The sequence below is a fragment of the Carassius auratus genome, unplaced genomic scaffold (genome assembly GCF_003368295.1).
Source record: "Carassius auratus strain Wakin unplaced genomic scaffold, ASM336829v1 scaf_tig00012905, whole genome shotgun sequence".
Classification (NCBI taxonomy): domain Eukaryota; kingdom Metazoa; phylum Chordata; class Actinopteri; order Cypriniformes; family Cyprinidae; genus Carassius; species Carassius auratus.
In genome coordinates, this window is record NW_020524343.1 from 166,361 (window position 1) to 178,488 (window position 12,128).

Consider the following 12,128-nt stretch of genomic DNA (forward strand, 5'->3'; position numbering starts at 1 on the left):
ATAATATATATTAAAATGTATATATGCATGCAGTGACATGCACAGACCTCCAGAGGGGCAGGGGAGAAGTGCAGTGACAAGGACAAGCCCCCTGTGCATGCCTCTGCATGCATGCAAATATTTATTCAGCCAATCATGTGTCAGGAATTTATAAAAGCACAAAAGCATAGAGGAAGTACTTAGTGGTACGGATTTATATTTGTTATCAATATTTGAATAGCACTCATCACAATACATATCATTAAATATGCAGCTTTACAAATTTCTTGCTTTTTTTGCTTGTTTTTTTTTTTTATGAATTGGTTGAGTAAATGATTTAGAGTAATTCATGACTTAAGTCTTTTTATTGTTCATTAGGATTTAAAAATGGCAGAGTTCAAGTCGCATGGCACTAGAGTTGACTGAGACATACACACAATAAAGTGGTTCAGTCATTGTTCAGACTAGACATCAGAACTGAGGCGAAATGTAATCTTTATCTCAGAAACTGCTGATATCCGGGGATTATTTATGCACTGGAGTCTCTAGGGACTGCTGAGAATGTTGCGAACAACAGAAGGCATCCAGTAAGTGGCAGTCCTGTGGGCGAAAAAGCCTTGGTAATGAGAGAGGTCAGAGGAGAATAGCCAGGCTGCTTCGTGCTGACAGAAAGGCGAAAGCAAGCAAGCTTTACAACATGCTATGCAGAAGAGAACATCTGAATGTACCTTGAATGAAACCTAAGATGATGAGGTACAACAGCAATTGACCACTCCAGGTTGTTCTTCTGTCAGTTAAAAACAGGAAAATGTAGGGCCAGAATTTGACATAAAAAACATGGATCGATGCATGCATCCATCCTGCTCTGTGTATTGTTGGTGTAATGATGTGTGAAATATTTTCTTGGCACGCATTAGGCCCTTAACACCAGTTGAGCATTGTTTAAATGTCACTGCATACCTGGATATCGTTGCAGAACATGTGCACCCCTCATATATAGCCTCATTCTGTCTTGTCATGGCCGTTTGCAGCTGGATACCACATCATGTCACAAAGCACTAGACACATCAGACCTAGTATTAGAAAAGAGTGAACCTAATAAAGTGGCCAGTGAGTGGATGCTCATAATACAACCAACTGTAATCATACATTTTAGGCAGGCAAATTATTTTCTGGCCATGTTTAGCGTAGAACAGGGTTAGGATGGTCAAGTAGTTGCTGAAGTGGGCTTTTTTAATTTTTAATTAATTTTATTTTTTTTAGTGGCAGAGGATGAATTTAGACCCATACTCAGAATTTGTGTTCTGCATTTAACCCATCCAAAGTGCACACACACAGAGCAGTGAACACACACACACACACACACCCGGAGCAGTTGTCAGCCATTTATGCTGCTGCACCTGGGGAGCAGTTGGGGGTTCGGTGCCTTGCTCAAGGGCACCTAAGTCGTGGTATTGCAGGCCCGAGATTTGAACCCACAACTCTAGGGGTCAGAGGTCAAACTCTCTAACCACTAGGCCAAGACTTCCAAAGAATGCTTCCCATACCGGGAGTCGAACCCGGGCCGCCTTGGTGAAAACCAGGAATCCTAACAGCTAGGGACCAAAGTGTCCCAAAGAGGGGTTTTAAAGTTTTTTGCATGCTAACATGAAAAGTGTAGAATATTTTGGCTGTTGTGGTGAGCCTCTTTTGTAATTAAGATGGCATATAGTTTTGTAAACAGCATGTTGTTTTTATATTTAGCATAAGTGTTTATCACTCACTCACTGGATTTATGACTATATTATTAATTATTGTTAAGACTAAGACTTGCTCTAAAAATACATTTGAACCTCCTTTTCAACATTGGGCAAATATCTTTTTGTAAAAAAAAAAAAAAAAAAAAAAAATCTATATATATATATATATATATATATATATATATATATATATATATATATATATATATATATGTACAAAAAGTATTAAAATTAAAAATATTGTCTTGAGTTTTTTGCAAGATAATTATTATCCTTTGAATTAAGACACACCCTAATAATAAAAAAACCCTGGTACAGACAACCCGATTTCTACTCGTCTTTGAAAATATGTAGTCATGTGCATTGGTATGTAACTCTATTACTGCACCACAGATTTCATCTATTTCTTTTCTGCCTGCAGATCTAAAAACTGCATATGTCACAATCATTAACACATTTGCATTATTAACTCAGCTGTCATGTCAGAAGAGCCCTGTCAGAAACCCATTGATCTTCTGTCTGTCTTCCACCCATATCTGTCAGTTTTGTCAAGTTTAGTCAGTTTTACTCTTCCTGGATTTTCTTTGCTCGTTTCCTCCCACGTCTCCCATGCTATTATTTTTCATCTACATACTTCTCGTTCACCTGTTTATCCACAGGAACCCCGAGATGGTGGAATAAATGGTGTGTAGCTCAGACGGGAACTATTGAACTGCAGACATCAAGGTTATGTTGTTTTGATGGAGCGATCCTCGCCGCATCCCGTTTCAGTCACAAGTTGCTTCGCGCCTTTGAAAATTGACACATGTCGGAGAGAAAACCATGTCTATCAGTTTGCCAGTTTTGCTAGTGTGTATGCTAGTGTGTTGTGGGCGAGCAACTATCTCCCAAAAAAAAAAAAAAAAAAAAACTACAAGACCATTTTTTCATGTAATTATATGTCATCCTATGTCTCATATACATTGTTGCACTGCCCATCTAATCTTTTGATTCACAAAGTAAATGTCTGGATTTTCATTTTTATCTGCTTCCTCCCTCCCTCATGGAGATGATGCTGGGTGGCCTTGCTGCTTTGTTCAGTATATCAGCCAGCTTGCACCTGTGTTGCTATGGACTGTATAATTTGTCGTCTCTGAGGACTTCCTGCACGGAAATTGAACTGGAAAAATCCAGAGACAGACTGAAGCTGCTAGGTTATCTGATGTAGATAGGTGCATTTGGATAATACTTTGTCTGGTGTTAAATAAAAACATCCCCCCACTGAGCGCAGGGGGTAACATCTCTTTCGAGAAACCCAGGGAAAATGGACTTGGAGTCAGAATGTGCAGCTGTCAAATACAGCCTGCTGCACTGTGCGCCAGCAGCTCAAATTATCAAACGAAGCTAGCCATTTAGCATTGATTTATGACACAAAACATTAGACACAGCAAACCCTGTTTATATCTGTAAATTTAACATAATTCATGCAGCACTGCCATGTCAATCAATGGGAGATATATTCCTCTATGAAACTAACTATGTACCCACAAATTTTGAACACATTGGCTCTGATTCAAAAGCTAGTGAGATGCCTTGCCTGCTGCTAATGCAGCATCCTTCCTGTCAGAAACCTCGTGTGTGGAACCAAAGTGACAGATTTGGAGTGCCCTACATAGGCCGCAACTGTTGACATGGCACACCTCCAGCTCAAAATGAACAGGATATTTGAAATTTCAATTGATTTTGATAGTGTAATGTTAGCATGTTCTAGCACCATGATACATTAATAAATATTTAAACATAGTAAACATACCTTTTACTTTTATGTTAAAATAAGACATATTTAGTTTGATTTGAGCTTTATGGTATTTCCTCATGAAGTAAATGGCCTGTAATAAATGTTTCACTTGTTTTATTTCCCATTCAGATTTAATTTTCCATGAATCCACTACTTTTCCACCAGAATATACATAGTTACAGTTATTTTAAATGTAGTACTTTTTTGTAAGTGACTCAATGGCGTGACCTTAGCTTTAACAACAGCAGAACACGACGCGCCTCCAACACAAAATTGAATATCGAAGGTAAGCATGTTGCTATGCTAACACCATGATACAATAGTAAACATTAAACACATAGTAAACACAATTTTTGTGTTAAAAATGACACAAACTTTTTTAAAGTATTACATTAACTTTTTCACAACTTTTTGGTGTTGGCCAATAAATTAAAATTATTTGTAATCATTGTATCTGCCATTCTTGTGAATTTCTTTAAATGTAATACTTTTACACCAGATTACATAGTAACAGTTATTAATACTACAGTACTTTGTGTAAGGCATGACCTCAAATTTATCAAGCAAAACACTTTTTTTGGCTTTGTTCCTTATTAAGTGCTTGTTAACGCTAGCTGCTACTTTAGCTTGTTGTTTTTTGAGTGGACTTCATTAACAGGCTTAAGTTTTGCCAGGGTAAATTCCTGTAGTAAGTTTCCCGTCTCTTTTGTTTACAATGTATAAGTCGTCAGCGTTGCCCTCATTTGAGTGTAAATAGTTTAGCCCTCTCTGCTCTTCAAGCCTCAGTGATTTGACTAAGCACCTCAGTTTTAGCATAACATAGAAACATAAAAATACGAAAAGAGCAGCCTATGTGTTTTCACCATCTCTGAAATGAAACGCTAGCTCAAGCACTATGTTCTAAGGGATAAATGGAGAGATATGATTCGTGGGAGTATTTAAGATAATGAACATTGTATCTCTAGTGTTTCTGAACAGTTTCACTGTCATATATGATTTATTTCTGAGTATAATTTTGTATTGTTTCTATACGAGATGCCTTTGTGTTTTAAAGCCATGTACTTAAGTCAACCGTATGCTAATGAAGTTAATTGCTAAATCAACCTGGAGGCTTTGAAGCTCTTCTCACTGCATTTCATGTGCTTGGTTTGTTTGTTTCACCTTGTTTCTTTCTCAATCAGGGGAAATGTTTCCCGAAGCTGCCTTTTTATTCACTCCCTTGTTCTCTCTTCCTCCCCAGACAGTGTTGCTGTAAATAGACTTACCTTTCCTAATAGCAAAGTCCTCAGTTTCACCTTTGTATTCCCAATCTTGGCTCTCATCCCCAATCACAGTCCTCTAGACTTTCAACCCTTCCCGCTGTGATTCTCACCCCTGAACGGCCATGCTAGTGGGTTTAAATCAGACCCCCAGGGCCATGCTCTGGGTTAAGGGATGATCAAAGCTAAATCCTGGGAGATTGAATCCCACATTGGCTCCTGCTGTCCTTACCGCTGCCTAATTAGGCACAGGTTAAAGAATCTCATTAACAGGTTTAGCTAGGTGTTAATGGAAATAAGGATGTAGCCGTGCTGTCTAAAATTTAGAAAACGTCTCTAGAGTTTCTGATTGATCACTTGAGCAAACGTACACCATGTACACCAAGAGTAAAATAACTCTGAAAACTTTTTTTAATCCTGTTTTTTTGGAATAAAACACCTCCCCAAAGTCCCGTTACGGCAACAAACCACACATGACTTACTAAACGTGGCTCACTTCCACTAATGTTTTCGCTAGTCATAAGATTTAATGCATATTTGATAACATTTCCATCAGGCTTCATGAATCCTTGTCATATCCTTATGTTGACAGTGCATCTTCAGAAAAACCATTGGGTGAACATCTAGGCTTGGCAAAGAGGGAAGTGAGTGGGGACTAGAGAGGCAGCTGTCTCAAAGGATGATTTTTTGTGCAATCTATTTAAAAATGAATTTCATTTTTTATTATAACTTTATAGTTTTCTCTGAAGTCAACCTATAATGTTAGCATGATCAAAAAACATAATTTTGAAGTAACAGGCTATTATCTTGTTTTTGACCTTCTCTGCAGAATTCAGATTTTATAGCCGGGGTGCATTCAAGACTCAAAAGTAAACACACACTGCTGTGATTGGCTAACAGTTTCAAATATAAAATTAAAGCTGCAAGCAGCCTTTCTGGGGCCAAGCCCTTATTGCTCTTTGGCTTTTAAGGGTTTTTCAAGCAACTTTTTCAGCACTTTTTACAGAACAGATAGATTCAGAATTACAGATAAGGTGAAATCAGAAGGTCTGATGAGAACGAACGCAGAATGAAGTTACAAAAACACACTTTTTTTGATCCCATATTAAGAAACTTTAGTACAGCTCTTACCCATGTAATAAAGGAATTGAAATGACAACTTTATACCCAATTTTAAACTTTTCCCATACAGGTTTCAAACCCACAACCTCACAGGTTCAGTACCAACGCCTTAGCTAAGTGTGCCACATTAGTTGACACACAACTTACACGGCACAGAAGAGAAGTTAAGGTGTGAGAATGATCTCTCTCACAAGCCCGAAGTAGCATTTTAGCCAGATTAGCATGCTACGCTAAAAAATGCTAACATTGTCAAAGTTAACCAGATTGCTCAAGAGACCCATTAGAGTGAATAGAAAAGTGTTAGCATTTTAGTTCATTAGCATGCTAAGCTAACTAGCATAAATCAACAAGCACAGGCACGGTCAACTTCGGAGCTGTACATCTCTGGAACGGGAGTGAATATCAAAAATCTGTTGAGTCATTTCTGTCAGGCCCGGTCTGAAGTTCATCTGATAAAATTTTTAACAAAATTGAACAAGATTTCAGGGAGGAGTAGTGAAAAAACTGTATTTCATTCCATTCAATATGGCGGACAGACGCCATGTTGGAAAATGACAATTGAGACATCCTCAGAATCGGCATAACCAAAGGAATAAAATGACATAAAAATAACAAAAATCGATCAACATTTACAGTAGTTATAAGGGGTTTTGCAAGAATCGTTATATCTCTTGAACACTAGGTGGCGCTGTCTTCCAACTTCCGGGGTACTTCCGGCACATGGTGTTGATGATGCCTATCGATTTTTGTGAAGATTTGTACAGTAGTTCAAAAGTTAGAGCAATTTTTGACAAATTTCAAAATGGCGGACGGGTGGTCCAGGTGGTCTTGACAAAATTGACATCCACAGATTCGAAATGATCTACAGAAACCATAGACATCAAGATCATAATTTTCTGATGAATTGTTCAGAAGTTATAAGCTAAAAAGTGCATTTTTGGTATCTCAACACCCATAGGTGGCGCTGTTCCCAAATTTAGCATGGACCCCCAGATCATGGTGTAGATGAAGTGTACCAAGATTGGTATCGATTGATCAAAGTTTGGCCGAGATACAGCATCTCTACCGATTTGAGGTCAACCTCTGTAAGTTCACAGCATCATAACTTTTTTTTTCACTAGTGTTCAAAAAATTCTGTTCAGTCTATTCTGTGCGGCTCAGTCCAAAGATTATCTGTGCCAAATTTCAGAAGAATTGGACCAATTTTGAAGGAGGAGTAGTGTTTAGACTGATTACTGTACTTTTCAAAATGGCCGCTACTGTAATGGGCGGAGTCTTAATGTAAGATATGGAATGGAATCTACATGAAGAGTCAAAACAGATGTACTAAGTTTTATTTTCATAGAATTAGTGGTTCAAGAGTTATTAACGTTTCAATGTTGAATATTTGAACTGGTGGTGGCGCTATAGAGTTTGGCCTAGAGACCCCAAAGTTGGTCAGATCACTAATAATGACCAGTTCTACAAGTGTGCCAAATTTTATCATTTTCCCATGTTCCCTTCATAGGGCTGCCATAGACTCCCATTGGACGAGAAGAAGAAGAAGAAGAAGAATAATAATAATAAATATAGCTGCAAGCAGCGATACCGGGGCCAAGCCCTGAAGGGCTGTAGCCAGAGCAACGAGTGGGACGAAGCAAAACGGCCGAAACGGTACGCATGTCAGGACAACCGATCGGTTCAGAAGTAGAGAAGTTTGAAATCGAACAGAACTTTAGATGAGAAAGACCAAAAACATATTTTTGATTGAAGGCAAACACACTCAGGAAATGCAAAGGCTTGAACAGAAGCAACATTAACTGCCCTTGATCCGAAACCATGAACTCAGAAACAACATTAACTGTCCTGGATTCGAACCCCTGACCTCAGGATCTCTGAACCAGCGGCTTAACAGACTGTACCACTGAGTTGTTACACATCCAGTGTGCTGCAGAAGAGAGGTTATGGTTAGAGAATGAGGTCACTAAAGAAAGTTGCCTAGCATTTTAAGCAACGTTATATGGAAAGTTTAGTAAATTGTAATTCAGACTTCTGAGGTATGTCCAGAACATGGTTTTAATTATCCCTACCGATTATTGTAAAAATCTTTCCATGGTTTGAAAAGATATAGCAACTTATGAAAAATTCTTAATGTCATACAGGTAGTTTACTGAATCCTGGCAAAATTTAAATCCATAGATTCGGCATGATCCGAGGAATAGAAAGACACCAAGATCATGATTTTTCAACTAATTGTTCAAAAGTTATAAGCAGAAAGGTGAATTTTTGGTATCTCACGACCCATAGGTGGCGCTGTTTCCAACTTTGGGATATATTCTCAGTTCATAGTGTTGATGAAGTGTAGCAAGTTTTGTGGCGATTGATCAAAGCACGGCCGAGATATAGCCTCTCATACAATTTCGATTCAACACTATTAACTTCAGAGCATCATAACTCTTTTTTTGACCAGTAGGTCGAACAATTCTGTTCAGTCATTTCCGTGCGGATCGGTCCAAAGATCGTCTGAGGAAATTTTGAGAAGAATTAGGCCACATTTGAAGGAGGAGTAGCGAAAAAACGGAATACTGTACTTTTCATAATGCGGGTTACTGTAATGGCTGGAATCTTAATATTAACTATTCAATGTGAACAGTGTGAAGAGAGGAATCAGGTGTACTAAGTTTTATCTTGATAGAAGAAGGTGTTCAAAAGTTATAAGGAAAAATGTGCATTTATGGTATATCATGACCCATAGGTGGCGCTGTCCCCGAATTTGGCATGAAACCTCAGATCATGGTGTAGATGAAGTGTATCAAGTTTAGTTTCGATTGATCAATGTTTGGCCGAGATACAGCCTCTCAACCGATTTTGGGTCGACCTCGTTATGTTCACAATTTAATAACTTTTGAACAAAGACGAATATCAAAAATCTGTTCAGTCATTTCTGTGCGGCTCGGTCCGAAGATCATCTGTGGCAAATTTCAGAAAAATCAAACCACTTTTGAAGGAGGAGTAGCGTTTAAACGGAAACACTTAATTAGCTTAATAGCAATTACTGTAATGGGTGGAAACTTAATGTAAGGTATAGAGTGTAATCTCCGAGAGGAGAGTAATCATGTGTACTAAGTCGTATCTGGATAGACCATAGGGTTTAGGAGTTATTAAAGTTTCAAAACTGAATTTTTGAACTGGTGGTGGCGCTGTAGAGTTGGTCTTAGAGACCCCAAAGTTGGTCAGATCACTATTGGTGACCATCTCTAGAAGTGTGCCAAATTTCATCATTTTCCCATGTTCCCTTCATAGGGCTAGCATAGTGATCGATTGTTTTTGCTCGAAAATTCTACCAAAAACAATCGCTATTAAAGCTGCAAGCAGCCTTTCTGGGGCCAAGCCCTTATTGCTCTTTGGCTTTTAAGGTTTTTTCAAGCAACTTTTTCAGCACTTTTTACAGAACAGATAGATTCAGAATTACAGATAAGGTGAAATCAGAAGGTCTGATGAGAACGAACGCAGAATGAAGTTACAAAAACACACTTAATTTTTGATCCCATTTTAAGAAACTTTAGTACAGCTCTTAACCATGTAATAAAGGAATTGAAATGACAACTTTATACCCAATTTTAAATTTTTCCCATACAGGTTTCGAACCCACAACCTCACAGGTTCAGAACCAACGCCTTAGCTAAGTGCGCCACATTAGTTGACACACAATTTACATGGCACAGAAGAGAGGTCAAGGTGTGAGAATGATCTCTCACAAGCCCGAAATAGCATTTTAGCCAGATTAGCATGCTACGCTAAAAAATGCTAACATTGTCAAAGTTAACCAGATTGCTCAAGAGACCCATTAGAGTGAATAGAAAAGTGTTAGCATTTTAGTTAATTAGCATGCTAAGCTAATTAGCATAAATCAACAAACACAGGCACGGTCAACTTCGGAGCTGTACATCTCTGGAACGGGAACGAATATCAAAAATCCGTTCTGTCATTTCTGTCAGGCCCATTCTGAAGTTCATCTGATAAAACTTTTAACAAAATTGAACAAGATTTCAGGGAGGAGTAGTGAAAAAACTGTATTTCATTCCATTCAATATGGCGGACAGACGCCATGTTGGAAAATGACAATTGAGACATCCTCAGAATCGGCATAACCAAAGGAATAAAATGACATAAAAATAACAAAAATCGATCAACATTTACAGTAGTTATAAGGGGTTTTGCAAGAATCGTTATATCTCTTGAACACTAGGTGGCGCTGTCTTCCAACTTCCGGGGTACTTCCGGCACATGGTGTTGATGATGCCTATCGATTTTTGTGAAGATTTGTACAGTAGTTCAAAAGTTATAGCAATTTTTGACAAATTTCAAAATGGCGGACGGGTGGTCCTGGTGGTCTTGACAAAATTGACATCCACAGATTCGAAATGATCTACAGAAACCATAGACATCAAGATCATAATTTTCTGATGAATTGTTCAGAAGTTATAAGCAAAAAAGTGCATTTTTGGTATCTCAACACCCATAGGTGGCGCTGTTCCCAAATTTGGCATGGACCCCCAGATTATGGTATAGAAGAAGTGTACCAAGTTTGGTTTCGATTGATCAAAGTTTGGCTGAGATACAGCATCTCAACCGATTTTAGGTCAACCTCAGTAAGTTCACAGCATGATAACTTTTTTGTCACTAGTGTTCAAAAAATTCTGTTCAGTCAAATCTGTGCAGCTCAGTCCAAAGATTTTATGTGCCAAATTTCAGAAGAATTGGACCAATTTTGAAGGAGGAGTATTGTTTAGACTGATTACTGTACTTTTCAAAATGGCTGCTACTGTAATGGGAGGAGTCTTAATGTAAGATATGGAATGGAATCTCCATGAAGAGACAAAATAGATGTACTAAGTTTTATTTTCATAGAATTAGTGGTTCAACAGTTATTAACGTTTGAATGTTGAATTTTTGGACTGCTGGTGGCGCTATAGAGTTTGGCCTAGAGACCCCAAAGTTGGTCAGATCACTTATAATGACCAGTTCTACAAGTGTGCCAAATTTTATCATTTTCCCATGTTCCCTTCATATGGCTGCCATAGACTCCCATTAGACGAGAAGAAGAAGAAGAAGAAGAAGAAGAAGAAGAATAATAATAATAATAATAATAATAATAAAACATACAGATACAATAGGGGCTACAGCCCTTTGGGCTTGGCCCCTAAATATAGCTGCAAGCAGCGATACCGGGGCCAAGCCCTGAAGGGCTGTAGCCAGAGCAACGAGCGGGACGAAGCAAAACGGCCAAAACGGAACTTCCATCGGATCTACGTGACCCACCCCGGATTCGATCCCACGACCTCTCGGGTTTGGGACGAGTGCCTTAGCTAAGTGCGCCACATTAGTTGACACACAGTTTGCATGGCACAGAAGAGAGGTTAAGGTGTGAGAATGAACTCTCAAAAGCCCGAAGCAGCATTTTAGCCAGATTAGCATGCTACGCTAAAAAATGCTAACGTTGCTCAAAGTTAACCAGATAGCTCAGGAGACCCATTAGAGTCAATAGAAACGTGTTAGCATTTTAGCTAATTAGCATGCTAAGCTAACTAGCATAAATCAACAAGCACAGGCACGGTCAAGTTCAGAGCTGTACACGTCGGGAACGGGAGTGAATATCAAAAATCTGTTCAGTCATTTCTGTCAGGCCCGGTCTGAAGTTCATCTGATAAAATTTTGAACAAAATTGAACAAGATTTCAGGGAGGAGTAGCGAAAAAACTGTATTTCAATCCATTCAATATGGCGGACAGACGCCATATTGGAAAATGAAAATTGAGACATCATCAGATTCGGCATAACCAAAGGAATCAAATGACATAAAAATAACAAAAATCGATCAACATTTACAGTAGTTATAAGGGGTTTTGCAAGAATCGTTATATCTCTTGAACACTAGGTGGCGCTGTCTTCTAACTTCCGGGGTACCTCCGGCACATGTTGTTGATGATGCCTATCGATTTTTGTGAAGATATGTACAGTAGATCAAAAGATATAGCAATTTTTGACAAAATTCAAAATGGCGGACGGGTGGTCCAGGTGGTCTTGACAAAATTGACATCCACAGATTCGGAATGATCTAAAGAATCCATAGACATCAAGAAAATAATTTTCTGATGAATTGTTCAGAAGTTATAAGCAAAAAAGTGAATTTTTGGTATCTCAACACCCATAGGTGGCGCTGTTCCCAAATTTGGCGTGGACCCCCAGATCATGGTGTAGATGAAGTGTACCA

At 38.5% G+C, this 12,128-nt stretch overlaps 1 long non-coding RNA gene across 2 annotated transcripts; it reads right to left on the minus strand.

The window, feature by feature from the left end:
• Positions 1–292: 292 nt before the first annotated feature.
• On the minus strand, positions 293–5,219 carry LOC113073812 (uncharacterized). 2 transcript variants are annotated; one of them, XR_003280545.1, is made up of 4 exons: positions 4,761–5,219; positions 940–1,037; positions 708–766; positions 293–579 (listed from the first exon to the last, which is right to left on the minus strand). It is a non-coding gene; the product is annotated as an uncharacterized LOC113073812 (long non-coding RNA). The 2 variants fall into 2 exon arrangements; XR_003280544.1 differs by having other exon boundaries at positions 708–1,037.
• Positions 5,220–12,128: the final 6,909 nt, after the last annotated feature.